The sequence below is a fragment of the Vigna umbellata genome, chromosome 2 (genome assembly GCF_029865625.1).
Source record: "Vigna umbellata cultivar VRB3 chromosome 2, Vumbellata_1.0, whole genome shotgun sequence".
Taxonomy (NCBI): domain Eukaryota; kingdom Viridiplantae; phylum Streptophyta; class Magnoliopsida; order Fabales; family Fabaceae; genus Vigna; species Vigna umbellata.
The window spans coordinates 9,324,609-9,330,887 of record NC_142166.1 but is presented as its reverse complement, the minus strand read 5'-3'; the positions used below and the strand labels follow the sequence as shown (position 1 = coordinate 9,330,887).

Below are 6,279 nucleotides of genomic sequence, written 5' to 3'. Positions count from 1 at the left end.
CCTGCCATTTGCACTTTCCTTTTTTCTGCACTCTTATTTCTATTATTAATAATAAAAGTACTAAATAATAATAAATTATTAAAATATTGTGTATATATTAATTTAAATTATTATTAAATAATTTTTATAATGATTGATATAATATAATAATAATAATATATTTTTTTATATTATCATTACTGTGATGCTTTCCGTCTTTAGTGAAGAGGAACATATGACACATTTTTCTTCTACAAATTATTTTGCAGGGGTTCCATAAGAACGTAATTGATTACTTAAAAGTTGCATATAAGTTTTAGCGCGATCCACACACCTATAAAAAAAAAAATCGGCCCCAATTATAAACGAATAATTAAATATTGACTATAAAGTTACATATTTAAATATTTGATTTATTTAAAATATGATATTCTAATCTTTATACTAAATTTAGAAAGGGAGGTTGCATGCAAAGTGAGGTACGCCTATTTATAAATATAGGAAAGAGTTCTTTACATTGGTTATTTTGGATATTATAGTTTGAATCAACAATCAAAAGATAAATCAGGTGACTTCTTTTGACTTGAGTGACGAACGGAAACCTATAATTCCATATTATACTTTGATTATAGAAGAATTGAAACATATAAAAAAATAATAAATAAAAAACAATTATGTTTTAGTTCTTTTAGTAATGAAAACATAAACATAAATAAATAATGAAAAAAAAAACTATGTTTCGGTTTGTTAAGAAGTGAATTTTAAGTCTAACTCAATCTTACAAAACTAGTTTGTAAGGTGAGGTTTACATCCACTTATATACTTTAAATTAGTTTTATCTTTAGTTGATATAGAATTTTCAATATAGTTATTACAAGAATGAAACCTAATATTCTTATAATTAAATAATATTTTAAATCCTAAAAGGATTAATCTTTAGTTACTACTAGTATTAAAACCTAATATTTCCTTTGTGTTTCAGTTTTGGTTATAACCAAAACCTAATCACTACAAAAAAATGATGTATTACTAACACTCACTTTCATTGGTAACTTTGAAATTTTGTCAGTAATAACATTTTTATTGGTGAATTTTCAATGGTTTTATGTGTAAATAAGTAAAGGATCACCTCATTTGTGTTGTTCAATATGTACATATGTACTTGCAACAGTTCTTTGAGACATTTGATTACCACATTTACACCTCATATGCTTTTACTTATAAAACACTTGTTCAACCATGATCTGCAAGGAACTCCTATCAGATTTATTTTATCATGTAATCTTAACAAAACTCAATACTTTATTTAGCAATATATCTTTCAATCACTGAAGCTTCTAAGTGATAGTGATTTTTCACATATCCTTTCAAAATCTTCATATAACATTCAATAGGATACATTCATCTTAGATATATTGGTCCACATAACTTAATTTTTCTTTCCAAATGAAAAAGTAAATGTACCATGATATCAAAAAAGGATGGAGGGAAAAACATTTCCAACTGAGACAAGATGATAACAATCTCTCCTTGAAGTTCATATAATTTTATAGGATCAATGGATTTACTACAAATTCAAGAGAAAAATAAAGACATGCAAATTATAGTTTGTCTAACATTTTTGGGTAAAATTCCACGAATAGCCACCGGTAATAATTGTTGCATTAAGATGTGACAATCATGAGACTTCAGACCAACAAACTTCAAGTCTTGCATCGACATTAAACTCTTAATATGAGAAGATTATCCTTATGGTACCTTGACACTCTTTAGACAAAGGAAAAAACACATCTTCTCTTGTCTAGACACAATGTAACATGTAGGGGGAAAATAAGTACACTTACAAACCTCCTATGGTGCCAAGTCTTCTCAAATCTTCATTTCAAGCACATCCAAATAAGCATTTATTTTATCTTTTGTCTTTCCCTAAATATTAAGTAGTGTATCAATCAAGCTATCACACAATCTTCTCTACATGCATTATTGACTTTATTAACTTTTTCATGAATTTAAAGGCCAATTAATGGGATTGGTGCATAGTCATTCTCTTTATGTCTATTGAATGCTTTTTCAACCTTCGATAATGATGATTAGGTTGTAAAAATCTTCTATCGTGCAAATATACTCGCTTCCTCTCATGTTTCAATTGATGGGTTAAAGTGTTTTCTTCACATATAGAACATGTTTTATGACTCTTGACATTGTACCCTGACAAATTATCATAGGTTGAGAAGTCATTAATGGTGAAAAATAACACTACATGAATCATGAAAGTTTTATAAGCAAAAGCATCAAGTATTTCAATCCCATAAATCCATAACAACTTCAAGTCTTCAACTAGTGGACTGAGATAAACATTTATCTCATTTAAGGGTTGCCTTAGATGAGATATAATCGCAGACAATATCATGTACTTTCTCTTCATGCAAAATCTAGGAGATAAGTTGTAAATGAATAATATAACAAGCTAACAACTATGGTTTTCACTTAAATTACTAAATTGATTCATTCCATCGGTAGCTAAACCAAACTGAAGATTTCTACATTCTTGACTAACTAAGGGAATTCATTATCAATATTTTTCAATTGCATTGAATCAACCAGATGACAAAGTAGTTTGTCACATATTCTCTCATCTACATGTTATCTAAGGTTTTTAGTGTCTTTTGGATTCGCAAACAAACGCTTGAGTATGGGCATGATTGGAAGGTACGAAACTACTTTCAAAGCAAGACCATCGTTTTCTATTTGCCCACTATCTTCGCTATTGGTTTTCTACTTGTACCATGATAACCCACACTTCAAACATGTTTTCAAACCTTTAAATTCTTTTCTGTATAATATGCAATCATTATGACATGCATGTATTTTTTATAGTCCATACCTATCAAACAAAAAGTTTATTGACATCACAATTACAAGTGCATAATGTATTTTCATCTAGAAGCATTTCATTCAACAATACTAACAATTTTGTGAACCCTTAGTGGTCCACCTATTGGTCCCCTTCAAATTCATGAGCCTTAATACTACTAACAACCTGTGAATTTAGTTGAACTGACATACAATGAAGTCTCTGCATTAGTAGACATTGTCTTATACTCATGCGCTTGGACAAAAGCTTATGTTCCAACATCATAGATCATGTCCTCTAATTTGTCTTCTTCCCATCAATATTCCATGGTGGAATCAACATGTTCAATTCAGGAGGAAGTTGAGAAGTCTATTAATTCTCCATGCCATGTTCATGTTGTATAACTTCGAAAGAAACCAACATAGATAAAATGTTTCCTAATTTCGGTTGCATTCAACTTTTTTCCATTCAAGCAGTTGATACAATGACACCTAAATTTCACTTCATCATCACTTCTATCCTCATTACACTGTGCAAATTGTATAAATTCTTGTACTTCTCTTTCATACTTAACAGTAATGCGCGGTGAATTAATCTAATCTCGATCCATACATTTGAATATTTAAATGAATGTTGATCTCACTTTGGTTTTCAAGGTATGAACCTATCCCATTCAAGAAGATTAACTTGTTTTAGTTTATTGTGCATATCAACTTTTAACAACATATATTAAATTTTATGAAATTTTGCCGGCATTTAGCTTTGGCCTTGTAGGTTACATGAAATGAAAGTGATTATCAATCGTAATCAAATATACATACAAAGATCAATACAAAATACATTTGACAAATATTCATAAATTTTAAGACATGTATATTAAAATATATTATATATGAATTACTAAACTATAAAAAAATGATTAATCTTCTTAAACTGTCTAATTAGACAACTCAAGATTCAATACCTATAAATTATTAGTATTGTCTCCTTTTATATTAATTTTTAAAAAATACAATTTTTTCAAAAAAACTTGAAGATAATAAATAATTTTTGTAATGAGTTTCAAATAGAAAACTAAGATTAATTCAATGCAACAACAATCTCAAATCAAACAAAATAAATCAATGTATTTAAGCATATTATTGATTACATATCTAACATATAAAAAATAAATTTTTCCATTACATAAATTAACTATAGGCTATTAAAAATAAATTTTGAAAATAATAATAAGAACCTAAACGTAAGCATCCTAAACACGTTTTGAAAAATTACAGAATTCCACCATAATAAGACAAAATGGCAGAAAAAAACCCCAAATTCTATAAAAAATGAACAAAGAACACAAGGAAGACATAAACTCAACCAAAAAATGCAAAAAATAAAACCAAAAAACTATTCAGCAGCAACGTTGAATGGCGACAGAAATAGAGGTCCTCGAGAACTGTTTAGTAATGACAGTGGGCAACGAAGACCTCTTCGACATTACGACTGAGCACAAACGAAAGTAAAGGAAAAAATAAAAAACTTAAAAAATGAAGTTGGACACATATGTAACTTTCGCGAAAATTAATATTAGAAAAATTAAAGCCTGAAACTCCTTTTAGGCATCGGTTGTTTAGCAATTAAAGCATATATATTCTATAGATTTTGATTCTCTAAAACCTGAAACATATTCCTCTGTTCTTAGATAAAATATTTTTTTTAAATCACAATTTTAAAAACTTTACAAACTTATAGACTTCAATTCTTTAACAATCCTAACATATAGACCAATAAGCTTAGGTTTTTTTAACAATCCAAGTTTATAAATTTTTAAAATCACTAGCTTTTTATATATTTCGTTTGCTTTAAAACGAAAACATATATAACGATTTTAAAAGCAAAAGCGGCACCGTAATACTTTTGTTTTTTTCACAAATACTTAAAACCTTTTTAGCGTTATAAGTTGGTATTTGTATTATATACTTATTATATATTTCACCATTATATGAACTTTTTTTATAAACATTTCTAAAAGAGAAAAATTAGAGAAAAATAACTTTTCTATATAAACTAATTTTAAGTGTTTATTTCATTATTTATTTAGACCTATACATCTCAATGTACATATTCAAAAGCTTCTGGAGTGAGATTATAATTGACAGAAATTATACAAATTACTAAAAGAATAATATTTACCGAAACAAAAAATTGTGAGGAAAAGGAAAAGTTAGGGAAAATGTTAGCGTTATGTTTGGATGGTTGGAGTGAACGTGAACGTGACATTGTTAAAGAGTTTTTCTTGTGTTTGTGAATGATCACAACCAGCTTTTCTTTTTGGCGTTTTCAACGTTTCCATCTGCATTTCCTTGTGCCGTCGAATACCATAACGAGAAAGTCGGCCGAAACTAACATTTTAAACTGAAATTTTATACAAAAAATATTATTTCATATGTATTTTCTTTTAACATGTTTAATAAGTCCCTTCAATATCTTATAGTATACTTTTTTTTTGTTAATGATGAGTCTTTTATGAAAAAATCACTTAAAAGATAACACATTAATATGAGTCCAACCTCTATAAGAATTAAAATCATATATTTAAATATCATAAATAAATTAGAAAAAATATTATATTTAATACTATGAAACAATAGATAAAAGCAAATGTTATTTGAAAGATTGTTTTGTCATCAATCTATTTCAATAATTTAAGATATCTTACATTTTAGTCAGGAACTATGGGAATTGTTTGTTGTGCGGTCTTTCATTTTGGGTTTTAGCTTACACTTTAGGAAAAGCCCAGAAATTATGGGCCGTAAATTAGAAAAAATATTAGCCGTAAATTAGAAAAAATATTTGCCGAAAATGCGCCGCTGCCGGGGATCGAACCCGGGTCACCCGCGTGACAGGCGGGAATACTCACCACTATACTACAACGACTTGCATGTTTAAGGTAGTTATAAAATTAAATAAATAGAGAATCAAAATTACTAAAATATAATAAATTTTTTTTCTGTTTTTAAAAATTAATTAAAGTAGACATAACCTCGTAGTCAAATCTCTAAAAGCTTGGATTATATGGTAGCGGAAATGAATAAAATAAAAAGTTTTATTATTTTCATAAAACTTTGTATTTTTTTAGTAGAGATAATGTAACATTTTTTTACATAAATGTTTTGAGTAACTTTCATATGTTTTGAGTAACATATGGATTTTTTTATTTATTTTTTACTCCAATTCGAATCTTTTATGCTCCTGGATTATTATCACGAATTTAGGGTTTTGTAGGTGTGTTCCTCCTCTTTCGAGTCTCTTGTTAACTTTTTTCATCGAATTGATTGTCGTTTCGTTGTTTACGGTTGTTCTTACACACTGCGTTTACTCGTAGAGAAAGCTTCAAAGAATCCAAACTATGTTCGATTCGATCTCCTCGGTCTTCTCCACGTCTTCCATCAAGAAAG

The 6,279-nt window shown here is 28.1% G+C and overlaps 1 non-coding gene across 1 annotated transcript; it reads right to left on the bottom strand.

The window, feature by feature from the left end:
- Positions 1-5,686: 5,686 nt before the first annotated feature.
- Positions 5,687-5,758, bottom strand: TRNAD-GUC (transfer RNA aspartic acid (anticodon GUC)). Its single transcript has one exon. It is a non-coding gene; the product is annotated as a tRNA-Asp (tRNA).
- Positions 5,759-6,279: the final 521 nt, after the last annotated feature.